Raw genomic sequence first — 14,963 nt, 5'->3', positions numbered from 1 at the left:
TCTGACATAACTGGAGAAATTTCTGGTTCTGAAGCAAAATCAAAATCCCTTCCTGTTGAGAAAGATGTGCCTGTGAGTTCCTCTAATCAAGGAATGTCCACATCACTTGGAAGGAAGAAACCTCCTAACGATGGCGTTGAGTTTGTTCTGTCTAATCACTCGGGTGATCAAAATATGTGTCTCTATTGTAATTCAAAAAGTCATGTTGAACAAAGGAAGAAATCTAGTTTGAATGAAAAATCAGTTATTCGTCTTCAACGCACCTTAGACTCAATTCTCAAAGGTGTAACTAACATTCGTATGTCTAAACCAATTGGTTTCAGTACTCACCCTGTGTATCCTACCAGGAAAGTCAGTTCGAGATGTTCTTCAAATGTTCAAAAAATCAACAAACTACCCAACACCTTTCGTTCGATAAGTGCTCAAGGATCTTCTTCGATTAAAAATGGATAGTATGTTGTTTTCAATGTGGAAAAGGTACCAAAAGAAGGAGGAAAAAATGGCGAACTGAAAGACGATCTAAAAATGATAATTGAAGGATATAATGAGATCACTAACAGATTGTTAAATCGCCCTGGTCAAACCACTTCAGGTAAGAATAAAAACCATGCATCGTATTTTGATGATAGCAAATTTTATGATAATTTTTCACATCACAACCTTTTTTCCTCAAAGATCAGGAGAAGGAGATTTAATCATAAACAACGGTCATTTTATGAGCTCAAGGCTCATACTTGTGCTAATTAATCACAAGGTTGAAATCTCACTCACAAAAATCCTGGTTGAGTGAGATATAGTCAGGTATACTTGATGGAAAAGTGTTTTTTTGACTCTCTAGCTACTTTCTTATCGCTCTTAGCTGGATTATCAATCACAAACCTTTTGCATAAGTATTTATGTTTGTCTTGTCAAGCTTTTGATTTCTTAATTTCCTTTTGAAATTTTGTGTATCAAAATTGCTACTCTTATGCTCTAAATTTTCTCTCATATGAGTATGCAAAATTTATTGAGCTAAGACCTGTGAGTTTCTCACATAGGCAAATACTCTTTGTTGAAAAGTCTTTTTAATCGAGTTTTTGTCTTCTTGAGTTGTTTACGGATAACGGGCCAAGTTTGCGTTCGTACTGGTATCATTGTAACATGTTACGGACCGAATTTAGAAACCTTAATCTCCTGGTTCATACCAACCCTTGTTTGAGAAGTAAGCATACTCAGGCTGCGTTTTTATCAAGAATGGGTTCTCCGTCGGGAACGTGTAATTTTCCAAGAGGATTTCTTGATAAGGGTTGGTCTCGAAGAGAAGGAAGAAAATTCTCAAGTAAAAGTTGATGACACATGTTCTCAATCTCCTGATAACTTCTCAGATTTTGAGGATGATGAAGAGATTTCTAATGAAGTTGTTCGAAACTTTATCGATCAGTTTAATGATGCAAAGAAGTTACTAGTTAACACTCTCAAAGATCTTGATGTGTTAAGAACCGAGTTGATAAATGTCAACTCTGAAATTGCTCTTATGAGGACACGACTTAAGGATCGCTTCAATACCGTGTCTGAAGATGCTGTCAACTCTGTTTGTCAAAAACTTGAAGGTCTAGGTACCAGTGAAGCCTCCGTACATGAACTATGATCTATGCCTGAGAAGTGTTTTGATTTTTTTAGAGTTGTTCTTTTCTTTTCTAGTAAATCTTCTTATGAAATTTTTTATTCTTGTTTTTATTTTGAAGAATAACTAGGGTTTGGAATAGCCATTATTGTGAGTACACATAGCTAGTTCCAAACGTTTTCATCTTCATGTTTTTAGATTTATTTATTTAAATTCTAAGTTTTTTGGAAGATGATTTTTGCAATTTTAATCTTTATGGTTTTATATATTGCAAATTGTTGTGGGATATGTTGTTTGCGTCCGTGAACTATGATTGTCCCATACTTGTTCAAAAGTTATCTCTATTATGTTGATATGAAAGTATTGATAAAAGATAGAATGAACTTTTGACAAACAAAAGTTAAAGTCTTTTATGTCACTATTTTGATAAGAGAAAGGATAGAACTTTTGTTCACATGCATTAAGTTTGTTATATGTCATTATGCAAATAATGATGAAAGATAGAATGAATCCTTGTAATTCCGCAGTATTGGTCGATCTCTGATCCATATTTTTGTGTATGTACCGTGTTGCTTCATAAATTTTCTTATGATTGAGCATAATCAATTGAATTGATTATTTTCATGGTTTGTTTAGTTGTGTTTGCTTCGTAAGTTCTCTTATGTCAAGCATGACCCATTGAATTGATTACACTCTTGTGTTAATTTAGTTGTGTATTCTGATTGAATTAATCATGGGTTCTCTTGTGATTAATTTAATTGTATATTTTTGGATTACACTTAAAAATTGGAACGATAAAATTGGAACGATACAGAGAAGATTAGCATGGCCTCTGCGCAAGGATGACACGTATAAATCGAGAAATGGTCCAAATTTTGGAGAACAAAAATCTCGGAGTTTTGCTGGATCGGACTGAGTTGAGGAGAGAGACTGTCTGAAGATCGGCGACTAACTCTGCGAAAATTTTCATCGTTTTCGATCTCCAAATCTCATTAATTCAGGGGGTAATTCTTCGTACTTCTGTGTTTCCTGAACTTTTATGATTAATAAGATTAATTAAGTGGTTACAATGGATTCTAGTCCTAAAACCACTTCAATTAATGAATTCAATGGAGATAAATTAAGGTTTTCAGTTGGAAAAAAAGTTCCATCAATAAATTTACCTGATGATCTATTTGAAGAAGCTTTAAATCCATGGAAGTTCTCGTTAATAGGTCGTCTAAATTTACAGAATATTAAGTTCATCGATGCAGTTATAATTTTAAGGAAACAATGGAAATTAGTTGGGGAATGCAAGCTTATTCCATTGGGAAGAGGCTTTTTCACTATCAAATTGGATAATGAAGTGGATCGAAATTACATCAAAGATGGACAATGGGAAGTGAATTATCAAGTTCTCAGATTAAGAAATTGGGTATCAAACTTTCGTCCTGCTAATGTTAGAACATCTAAATCTCAAGTTTGGATTCGTTTCCCTGATTTGGGTCTTGAATTTTGGAAGGAGAAGATTCTTTTTGAAATCTGTAATGAAATAGGTACTCCAATTAAGATAGATGTAGCTACTGCAAAATGTGAGATTGGATATTATGCTAATGTTTTGGTTGAGGTGGACTTTGCTCAACCAATTCCTAGCAAAATTTGGATTAACACAAAATTTGGAGGTTTCTTTCAAGAGATGATGTTCATGAGTGTCCTAAATTCTGCTCCACTTGCAAAATAGTAGGGCATCTTGTTACTGAATGTTATGTGGAGAGAAGTAAAAACAAAACACCTGCTGCCAATGTAATTCTCATAAATCATCTTCACAAGGTATCAATCCATCTTTGCAGGTTACTCCTACAGTTAATGTTATTCCTTTTGATATATGTAATCTTGATGCTAGAGAAGAAGAAGATTTTGTGGTTAAATCAATAGATGCAACAAATACTTTAACTCCAAATAGGGAAAACATATCTATTAATTATGGAAGATTTGAGTCTATTGCTAATGAACAATCTGAACAAAGCGAAGAAGCTGTTATCATGGAAGTGTCAAAAACTATGGAAGTAGCAGAGCAGAATTCTTTGCAAAATACTGTTATAAAATTTGTTAATGGAAGTAATAGAAAAGTGACTGAGGAGCCTATACCTGTAACATCTTGGGCAAAAATAGTAGAAAAGGAGATGGTAAGTACAACAAGCAAAAATGGAGTTGCAAGTACATATGCAACCAAAACTACAGAGCAACAAAAGGTGAGTAAACCAATTCCTGTGAATACAATTTTAGGATCAATCCTGGAAAAGGGAGTTTAAAAAACTCCCAATCCAATCAATGAAGATTTTATATTGGAATATAAGGGGCCTAAGAAGGCCAAGGGCCCAAGATAAATTATGGTCTTATGTTAAGCAATTTAGTCCTTCTCTTGTATGGATAGTTGAACCAAAAATAAGATGTAGTGCTTCTTTTTGCAACAAACTAAATCTACCTGGAATGCATAGTATGGTAATTTATAATTCTACTTCTTCACATATAAAAGGTAACATATGGTTATTTTGGAACAAGATTATTACAACTCCTCAAGTAATTTCAATTTCAAGTCAAATGATCACAGTGGATGTTGGAGATGTGCTAGTTTCTGGAGTTCATGCACATGTCGGTATTACTCAAAGAAGATTTCTTTGGTATGAAATGGAAATGATTAGTGAACTGCAAAAGCCTTGGATAATACTTGGAGATTCTAATGCCTTAACTTCAATTGCAGAAAAGGTTGGTGGTAGAGCTCCTAATAAAACTGCAATGTTGGATTTTACAAATTGTTTAAATAATTGGCTTGGAGTACTCATGGTCTAACTGTCAGCAGGGGACAAGAAGAATTTTATGCAATCTAGATAGAGTGGTCTTTAATCAGAAGTGGTTACAAATATATGGTGATTTGGGATACAAAGTTGGATTAAGAATGGTATCTGATCATGCACCTTGGATGGGAGGATGTGCAAGTGTGCTACGAACAAAGAATGCACCTAAAAAGTTTCAACAAATGTGGATATATCATCCAAATTTTTTACAAGTAATTTCAGATAGTCGGTCTCAAGAAGTTAAAGGAGATCATTCCTTTGTTTTTATGAGAAAGTTAAAAAATCTTAAGCAATGCCTTAATGACTGGAATTGGAGTGTGTTTGGCAATGTTGATATTAAGATACAAGAAGCTGAGATTAAAGTCAAAAGGGCCATGGAAAAATCAGATGAAGATCCATTTAATAACAATGCTTTAAATACTCTAGTGGAAGCTCAAAATGAATTATCCAGCAGAGAAGTGCAGAAAAGTATTCTTACAAAACAAAAATCAAGAATTAAATGGGTAAAGGAGGGAGCAACAAATACAAATTTTTTTCATACAAATATGAAGATAAGGCAATCCATTAATCAAATAAGTGAGTTAGAAGATACAAATGGTAATATCATTATGGATCAAGAAAAAATTTCAGCTGAACTGGTCAAGTACTTTGAAAACAGATTTCAGTATAAGGAAGTAAACATTGTGGAATCATTAATTGATGTTGTTCCCAATTTAATCATCTCTGAAGATCAAGATACGTTGGATGCTACTCCAAAAGCAAAAGAAATTAAAGCCACTGTGTTTTCAATTGATGCAAATAGTTCTCCTGGCCCAGACGGCTTTTATGGAATATTCTACACAACATGTTGGGAAATAATTCATCAAGATCTTATAGAAGCAATTCAGTTTTGTTGGAGTAGAAAATTTGTTCCTAAGGGTCTAAATTCCAGCTTTTTAACTCTCATTCCAAAATGTCAAGGTGCAAAAACAACTGCTCAGTTCAAACCAATAGGGTTAAGCAATGTCAGTTTCAAGATTATAACAAAGTTAATCACTTTAAGAATGAGTACTTTAATAAATAAGCTTGTATCTCCTCAGCATACTGCTTATATCAAAGGAAGAAATATACAAGAACAAATCTTACTAGTATCTGAAATGGTAAATGAAATGAAGAAAAAAAGAAAGGGGTGTGTGTGTGTGTGTGTGTGGAGGGAATGTAGGACTTAAACTAGACATATCTCAAGCATATGATACAGTCAGCTGGGAATTCCTCATGCAAGTGCTTCTTAAGTATGATTTTTCTTCTTGTTGGTGTAAATGGTTACTAACTATTCTTCAATCTGCAAAAATCTCAGTTATGGTGAATGGTGGTCCATGTGGATTCTTTTCTGTGGGTAGGGGCTTAAGGCAAGGAGATCCATTATCTCCATTATTGTTTATTCTAATGGAAGATGTGCTTAGCAGGAATACAACTAAATTGGTTCATGAAGAAAAAATACTTCCTATGGTAGTGAAAAAAGGTATGCATCCAACACAATTATTCTTTGATGATGATGTATTCATCTTTTGTAATGGTTCTAAAAAGAGTTTACAAAATATCATGGAGTTACTTGAACAATATCAATCCAGCTCTAGACAGTGTATTAACTAAGTTAAAAGCAAATGTTTCATTGATGGAGTTAGTAATGCACAAAACCAGATAATTAGTGATAGGTTAAGAATGAAAGTGGCAAAATTTCCAGATACATACCTTAGAGTTATCCTTGCTCCAGGTAGAGTCACTGTGTCAATGGTATGGCCAATTGTAGAGATGTTGCAGGATAAATTGGCTACATGGAAAGGAAAAATGCTATCTTTTTAAGATAGGTTAGTCTTAATAAAGTCAGTATTAAGTAGTGTTCCATTATATAACATGGCTATCTATAAATGTCCCGTATCAGTCATTAAGATATGTGAAAAAATAATTAGGAACTTCTTGTGGTCTGGAGATAGTGAAGTAAGAAAATTCAAGACACTGTCATGGAAGAAAGTCTGCACACCCTTCAGTGAAGGAGGATTGGGAATAAGAAGGCTTGAAACTGTGAATAAAGCTCTATTGATGAAAATGATGTGGAAGATTCTTAATTCAAAAGAAGAATGGGATATTTTCTTTATTTCCAAATATACAGATAAAAATGGTCAATGGAATACAAATTGGAAGCAATCATCAGTTTGGTCTGGACTGAAATGGGCTTGGTCTTCATTGCAAGATGATGTTAGGTGGTGCATTGGTGATGGCTTAAAAATATCAGTGTGGTTTGATAACTGGTTAGGGGAAAAGCCTATATAAATGACATTGGTTTTAATGACTTTGTGAAAACAAATATAGATATGAAGGTTAAAGATCTACTTGATGGAACAAATTGGAACATACCAGATGAAATGAAAGAATATCTTGATGTTGTTAATTTACCTGAAGTCACTGGTGGAAAAGATATCATGGTGTGGGGTGCTGACTTAAAAGGCAAGTTCCCAACTTCTGCAGCTGTGGAGAAACTAAGATCAAGAGAACCTAAAGTAAGCTGGCCAAACTATATTTGGAAACCATTTCTTCATCCAACTATTGCAAGTAATATCTGGAAGTTGCAACATCAAATTTACATGGATGATGAAGTTATGAGGAAAAATGGCTATGATATGGTATCCAGATGTTGCATCTGCACAAAGGAACAGGATAATACGGATCACACCTTGTGGAAATGTGAATTCAGTACACAAATGTGGACTTGGATATGTTCAATTTTTGGTTCTGAGAATCCTCAATCTTTCAATGATATCTGCAGAGTATCTCAACAAAAAAGTCCCTTGGTAAAGGAGATATGTATGACTGTTGCTTGTTCAATCATGAAAGAATTATGGTTTCAAAGGAACAAAAAACTCTTTGAAGAAAAACCTCCTCAACTCAATGAGTTCAAGAGGAAAATATGGAAATATGTGTAAGAAGGTGGATTCAGAATGAAAGGCACAAAATGGGGACAATGCTATGATCAAAATATCATTGATATCTTTCATCTAGGTATGAGACACATAAAGTATAGCAGCATCAAAGAATGTTATTAGGAAGCACCAGGCCAAGGTTTCATTTTATTCTGCTATGATGGCTCCTCTTTTGGCAGTCCAGGTGAAGCTGGTTTTGGTATTATTTCCAGGGATTCAATATGTGAAGTTATTAGAGCAATGATTGCAGGAATTGGGACTGCTACAAACTATATAGCTAAAATCCTGGCAGTAATTTGTGCACTGGAGTGGGCTTTTGTGCTGAAAGCTATAAGGGTAATTATCAGGTCAGACTCAAAAGTTGTTCTAAATGATTTCTATAATGATTGCATTCCTTGGATGTTCAGATCAAGATGTATAAATGCAAAAACAAAACTAGAATGCATTGTATTTTAGCATGGCTATAGAGAAATCAACTTCTCTGCAGATGATTTAGCCAAGAGAGGAGCAGCATTAAAAGCTGGTGAAATAATGGTATACTCTGGAACCTGCTTTTTTGAAAAGAATAGAAATTCCTAATGTACTCTATTATAGGTTTTGTTAGGTTTTCATTTTTATGCCTTTTTCATGTTCTTATTATCTTTATGATGTAAAACTTTTGTAATTTGGCCATTCAATTAATAAAAATACTATGTGATTAAGCAAAAAAAAAAAGTATTTTTGGATTACAAATTTATGTTTTCATGTGTTTTGGTTATATCCAACGAAATCCTTCTTTTCTTGTAAAAGCAAGGTCGCCTTTGTTGTTCCTTTGGGAATGACATTTTATGGGGGAGAGTTCTTTTGAACATGTGCTTAATTTCCATATCTTTGTGGGGAGTGCGGTTGTGGAATATTTTAGGGGTTATCTTGTATCTTTATAAACTCCTTGATAAATGCATTTAGCTTCGGCTATATGATTGCATCTAAATTCGTTGTTATGTTAATACACCTTTGGTCATTAAGTATCTCCGTGGAAATTTCATTAGGATCCCACTAATTTTCGTACCCTTGCCAATTTTATTGACAAAAAGGGGGAGAATTAATGTGTAGTTCATACTACAAATACATATGGTTTACGAATCATTATGTAAGGCGGGGTGGTTTTCATGTTGAGATAAAGTATTGACTAAGGGGGAGTGATACATATCACCATAGTATTGTTGTCAAAGTTGTGATACAATTGAACTTTGATGCTGTGTAATAATACTATGACACTGTATAACAATGATTGAGAGCATTTATTTTCTCATTGTTATATCTACGGATCCTCAACATCGATGATGCTAAACTTACAACCTTTGGGATCATTGGAGTACTTGGAAGTGACGAAGATTTCGAGTCGTGTTGAAGATGCCAAGGAGATCAAGCATGTGGATGAGAAGCTTCAATTTTTATTTATTTTGTAATCCATATGTATTGATAATTTTGTCATTAAAATTGACAAAGGAGGACACTCTTAGAGCATTGCTCGGTCGAACTCGCATGCGTTGCTATCTCAAGCATGTTTGTCAATGTTAGTGATCAAAACTATAAGTCTTGATTTCTAGCCTATTTATAGATGTCTCGGACTGGGACATAGATAGTGTAGTTGTGCTTAGATCTCTCAGTGTTCATCATTTGAAGACGAAGAACTACTAGGGGGAGCTTGTGGAACTTCATCAACAAAAGGTATGTGTAGACTTAAACTCATCTATCACTTGGAAAGTCTATTTATACTCTATCTCCTATATTGAGACATAAGTCGTGTTACGATATAGTTTTCTATTACACACATTTGAGATTTCGAGCTGAGTTTATCTTGCTTATATATTTCTCGAAATATGTGTTGGAAAGCTTTCGCTTTATCCATGTTCATCTTACATTCGTGACGAAAGTCCGAATAAGATCATATGAAAATTGCCGAGTTACATCTAACATGGTTTGTGTGATACAATCATTTGGTTTACCCTTGGAATGTTTCATTATGATAATTTCAATAACTTGAAAATCGCTTTGACGAAAAATAGTTTGTGAACAACAACTACATAACGTCCTCTTAGAAAGTTTCAATGATTGAAATTAAGAGTTGATGATATAACCATCCTTGGATATAAGCATATATAGTGTGTTCGCACATTAGTGTATAAATCCATAAACCTAGTGTATGCATATGTGTGTATACAAAAGTGGTGAAGGAGACAACATAAGTATGCGTACCCGTACGCATACTGGTAGAAGTTTTTGAACCGAAAATATCTGTTGTGTTTAGGAATTACAAACTCCTAAACTAGTCACCTAAAGTATGCATACCCATACGCATACTGGAGGGAGTTTTCTAACCGAAAATATCTGCTGAGTTTGGGAATTACAAACTCCTAAACTAGTCACCTTAAGTATTCATACCCGTACGCATACTGGCGGAAGTTTTCAAACCGAGAATTTCTGCTGAGTTTGGAAACTTAACAAACACAAATCCGGTTGCATAAGTACGCATACCTGTACGCATACTTAAGCTGGTTATTTTGCCAAATCGGTCTGTTCATGAACTTAAACATTTAAATCTTAAGGAATGCAATCTTTGCAAACCGTGGATATAATGTTCATGATTGATTCAAGTGAATCAAACTGTTTTGGTTTCAATTGTGTCTTCTATACAATTGAACAACTCTTTAACTAGTTTCATTTGAGTCATTTGAACTAGTTATGTGTAGCGCCCCCTAATAGACACATTTTTGTGTCTGAATTGTCCTCAGTCTCTCTATTGCTAGTGCTTGATTTTGTACTTATTATGGTGTTTTTATATTTGTGTAGGTGTTTTTGGAGAAATACACTTGTGTGGAAAAAGTTGCTCAAAAAGTGCTATTTGGACCCCTGGAGGACATTTGCTATACGGACCCCAGATTTGGATAAGGGACACCCAAGGTTATGCGTAGCCCAAATTCATCCTCAACACCCAAATTTGTCCTCAGCACCCAACTCCTATTCGCACCCCAGAAAAGGATAGGGGCACTTCATCTTCAACATTTCAAAAATAAAAAATTGGCGGGAAAAATATTCACTGCACTGGCAGATTTTTCGATCGGATTTCGGAGGAGTTTTTGTGCGATTCAATCGCTGAAATTTCATGGGTAGTTGTGATATGTCATAACAGAGCTGGTATGGGTGTTTGTTTCGATCAAATTTGGCTGGATAACTTGGTTTAATCCAAACAGGGAGTTGGAGGAAAAACATGAGCTTGAACGAGTTGTGAGGAATTTAAACGTGTTCTGCTCATGTTTGATGAATCGAGCAACACTTTGGACCTTGACAAAGATAAATAAGGAGATTTTGCAGATGTAGAAACGCGTGAGAAGCTAAATCAGGAAAGAAAATATTCTGGGAATATTTTCTTTACTGCCCGAGCTCAATGAAGAATATTGAGAATTATGGCGTGATTAAATGAGGCTGAGGAGTATAAATAGATTGTTGGGATCATAGAGAGGGAGGACGGAGAGTTTGGGGTCGAGAGGAGAGCTCAGGAGGCGTGAATCAAGAATTTTCAGAACTCTGTTTCTGCTGCTGCACCAAGAACACGAAGAACAAAAGACCACCAGAGGCAGTCGTTTATCAACAGTGACAACGACAGCCACACGAGGGTCGCAGAGATACAACAACAACAGTTCTTATTTATCGTTCTTTGTAACAGTGTTTTGCAACAATTATAAACGTTGCAAACACCCGATTTTCATCATTTTCTCCATTTCATCATTTGTACAACTACTTTGAGCAATGAAATCAACCTTTGAGCGTGTTTCCAACATCATGATGAGCTAAACCCAATCCTTGGGGCTATGGAGGAAGCCGTTGTTTCGGTAAAAGTGATATATTTCTATTAATTAATTACAACAACTCTATTATAATTTTTGCATTGAACTAAAAATTGTTTATATGATTTTGATTAGTTAGGTGTATTTTCTCTTGATAGAATATGCTTGCTTTAGGGTTTTGATATTCTATGCTTGGATTAACATCTATTCTTTTGGAAATCTACTTGTCTAGGCAATACTATTAGAATCAATTTGAATGTTGAGTTGCATAATTATTGTTTTATTAAATCACTAATATCAACCAATGGTGGAATCCTAGCCCCATTCTCTCCATAATTTTTACAACATCTTTTTAATTTAGTTCGCTATTTTTATTTATTAAAAAAATTCTAAAAATCCGCTTTCACAAGTCTTGAACGAATCATATTACTACAACAACTTTGAAAACACATCAAGTTTTTGGCGCCGCTGCCGGGGACTTGTCTTTAGGCTAGAGTTTTTAGATTTTTTTTTTTAGGTTTTTATTTTTATTTGTTCTTCTTTACGTTTTTGGGTTTTTGTCTTTTTTCTTACAGAATTCGGAATTTGGAGCGAAAGAAAATTTTTCCAAAGCTTTTGGTGAATACTTAAAGACTTCGAGTGAAAGGCAAAGTGAAAGGAGCGAAAGAAGAAGATTTTTTTTTATTTTATAAAAAAAAAGAGGAAAAAAAAAGAGAGACATTTTTATTTTTGTAGATTTTTATTTTTTTTAGACTTTCTTTTTCTTTTGCACTTTATATTTTTGGACTTTGGACTTTAAATTTTGGGACATTATTTTTTTTAAACCCTACGGAAGGGTAGTTTAAATATAAACTGTTTGCAGAGAAGGACGGTGAATACAATATCACCTCGGCCCCTCGGGTTCGTACATGACATAGGAGTCGTGGCCCGAGTCGACAACAAAGGTTCATCCCCCGTCTGGTACGGGAGGTAAGTTTGTCGAAACACTCGTGAATCCCCTGTCAGCGAGTTACTGTCTTCCTTTGTATGCATATATGTTGAGGACTTGAAAACGGCTGCTTTAATTTCCTAGTAAAGGGCAAGGACTGGCCATACAAGATAAGGGTTCGGATTTCATCACCGTTCTCTTCTTGCCCGCCTTAGGAAAACGACACCAAACGCGAACCTAAGCCTAAAATTTTGACTAGAACGAGACCGATAGGGTAACGAGCTTAACAGGAAAGTCATTCGAAAAATATTGGTTACTCTTTTAAGCATACTTCGAAGTTCTTGAGGGTTTCTGTAAGTTGAATGCGTGACTGCGCCGCCTTGTAATACCGGTGAGGCCTTGGGTATCAAAGCTCCACCGAGCTTCCCTCGCCTCTATTCAACTTACTTTGACTCGGATTGATTCCAGAGGGGTTTGCTTATATTGTAACGAATTCCCGTTCGAAGGATTAGAAGTTGGTCTAGAAACAATCTAAATGGAGCCATCGTGCTTTTTGTTTGCTAGAAATCAGTAGGTTTGTTGTGGTGGAGTCAGCCTTGTTTGTGTTTGCATAGAACATCCCTTCCTTTTTAGGACTTTTCTTTTTGATTTTGTTTTGCTAGTGTATGCCCGAAGTTTTTAAACGGGCTTGGAAAAGAAACACTCTAGGTCGTTTGATTAGTGACAAACCTAGTAGTTCTTCTTGTGAAGGCGGGGAGCTCGAAGACTCTTCTTTTGAGAGCCCCGTTTTTGGAAACTTCAGTTTTGAGAATCTGTCTCTTCGTGAGGAAAGTACCCCTAGTACTCCTAGTCCTTTGGTAGTGCCAGAAATGGCAACTTTGAAAGCTTTGCTAAACCCAACTAGGACCTCTCGTCCGTCTTGTATCAAGTTAGCTGAAACCGAGGCAAATTATGAACTGAAACCTGGGACTTTACAGATGCTCCCAATGTTTTTAGGGAAGGAGAATGAGAACCCCTATTTTCATGTTAGGGAATTTGAGGAAGTTTGTAGTACTCTGAAAATTAAAAACCTAAGTGATGATGCGTTGAAACTTAGGTTATTCCCCTTTTCCTTAAAAGATAAAGCCAAATCTTGGCTGTATAGTTTGGACTCTGAGTCAATTGAAACCTATGACCAACTTACTTCTGCCTTTATACATAAGTTTTTCCCAAGGCATAAAACATCGTCTATTAGGACACAAATATGTACTTTTGCCCAACAAGAGGGAGAATCTTTATATAGGTACTTAGAAAGGTTCAATGACTTGATATCTCAATGTCCTCATCATGGTTTGGAGAAGGTTAGGTTAGTTCAGATCCTCTACGAGGGTTTAGATTATTCAACAACAACCATGGTTGAGTCCTTATGCACAGGTGGGTTTGAGAATAAAACTGTTGATGAAGCGATGACATTTTTGAATGAAATCGCCGATAAGACCCAACAATGGGAAAATAGTAGGGAACCCCAGAAAACAATTCTTCTAAGTAGAGGAAATGTTAATAGGGTAGAAGGATCTCATGAGTCAGATGCCAAAATAGCAGCTATAGCCAAAAGGTTAGAAGCCTTAGAATTAGGTCATTCTAGTGGTAGTAGTGGAAGAAATGAGCCTTTTTGGGAAGGCCATGCTGTTGAAGAGCAAGCCAATGCTCTTTATAACAACACTAGGTTTGATAACCGACAGAAGTTTGACCCATATTCAGAAACCTATAACCCTGGCTGGAGAAACCATCCAAACCTTTCTTGGTCCAAGGGCCAGAATCAAGGTCAGTCTAGTAATGCTCAGGTTCCCCCAGGTTTTGGCTATACTAAGAATCCTTCAGCTCCGGCACAGTTTCAGAACCCTTCGGATAAGAAGATTATGAGTTTAGAAGAGTCTTTGCTTTGTTAACTCGTAACACTGTGCAGTTTCAGCAATCTGTTGCTCAAGGTTTAGAAGAAAATAAGAGAATAGGTCAGGCTAACTCTCAGGCTATTTCCGAGTTGAAAACCCAGGTTAGTCAGATAAATGAGTCTTTAAGAGAAAGAGGTAAGTTTCCTAGTCAGACTCAACCCAACCCTAGAGGAATTAATGAAATAGGTGAAAGACCATCTGATCATGTGAATGCTATTAAAACCCTTAGGAGTGGTAGAGTGATAGACAACAAGGTTTCCATGCCTGATAGTGAACATGCTGTAGTTCACCCTTCTGAACCAGAAACTGAGGAGACTGATAGAGTCTCTAAAGAGACCAATGAGGGTCATATTGAGCCCGACTTTGTCCCTAGAGCCCCATTCCCACAGCTGCTAGTTCCAACTAAGAGGGAGTCCAATTTTAATGATATATTGGAGGTTTTTAAGCAGGTAACTATCAACCTTCACTACTAGATGCAATTAAGCAGATTCCCTCTTATGCCAAGTTTCTCAAGGATATGTGTACGCGAAAGCGAAAGCTTAATGTCCAGAAGAAAGCCTTTCTAGCTAGTCAGGTGAGTTCTATTATTCAGAATACCACTACTCCTAAGTATAAAGACCCAGGGTCCCCTACCATTTCTTGCACAATAGGTAAATACCGTGTTGAGAAAGCGTTGCTTGACTTAGGAGCTAGTGTGAACTTACTACCATATCATGTGTACCTTAAGCTAGGACTTGGTGAGATGAAACCTACCCAGATGACACTTCAGTTAGCTGATAGGTCCGTTAAAATTCCTCGTGGTGTGATCGAGGATGTTCTCATAGAGGTTGACAAGTTTATTTATCCAGTGGATTTTGTTATCCTAGATACCCAACCTGTCCCT

The 14,963-nt window shown here is 35.8% G+C and overlaps 1 non-coding gene across 1 annotated transcript; it reads left to right on the top strand.

The window, feature by feature from the left end:
* Positions 1-2,373: 2,373 nt before the first annotated feature.
* On the top strand, positions 2,374-2,481 carry LOC113307034. Its single transcript, XR_003339001.1, has one exon. It is a non-coding gene; the product is annotated as a U6 spliceosomal RNA (small nuclear RNA).
* The last annotated feature ends 12,482 nt before the right edge of the window (positions 2,482-14,963 follow it).

Source organism: Papaver somniferum, chromosome 8 (genome assembly GCF_003573695.1).
Source record: "Papaver somniferum cultivar HN1 chromosome 8, ASM357369v1, whole genome shotgun sequence".
Lineage (NCBI taxonomy): Eukaryota > Viridiplantae > Streptophyta > Magnoliopsida > Ranunculales > Papaveraceae > Papaver > Papaver somniferum.
This window is presented reverse-complemented; position numbering and strand designations above follow the sequence as displayed.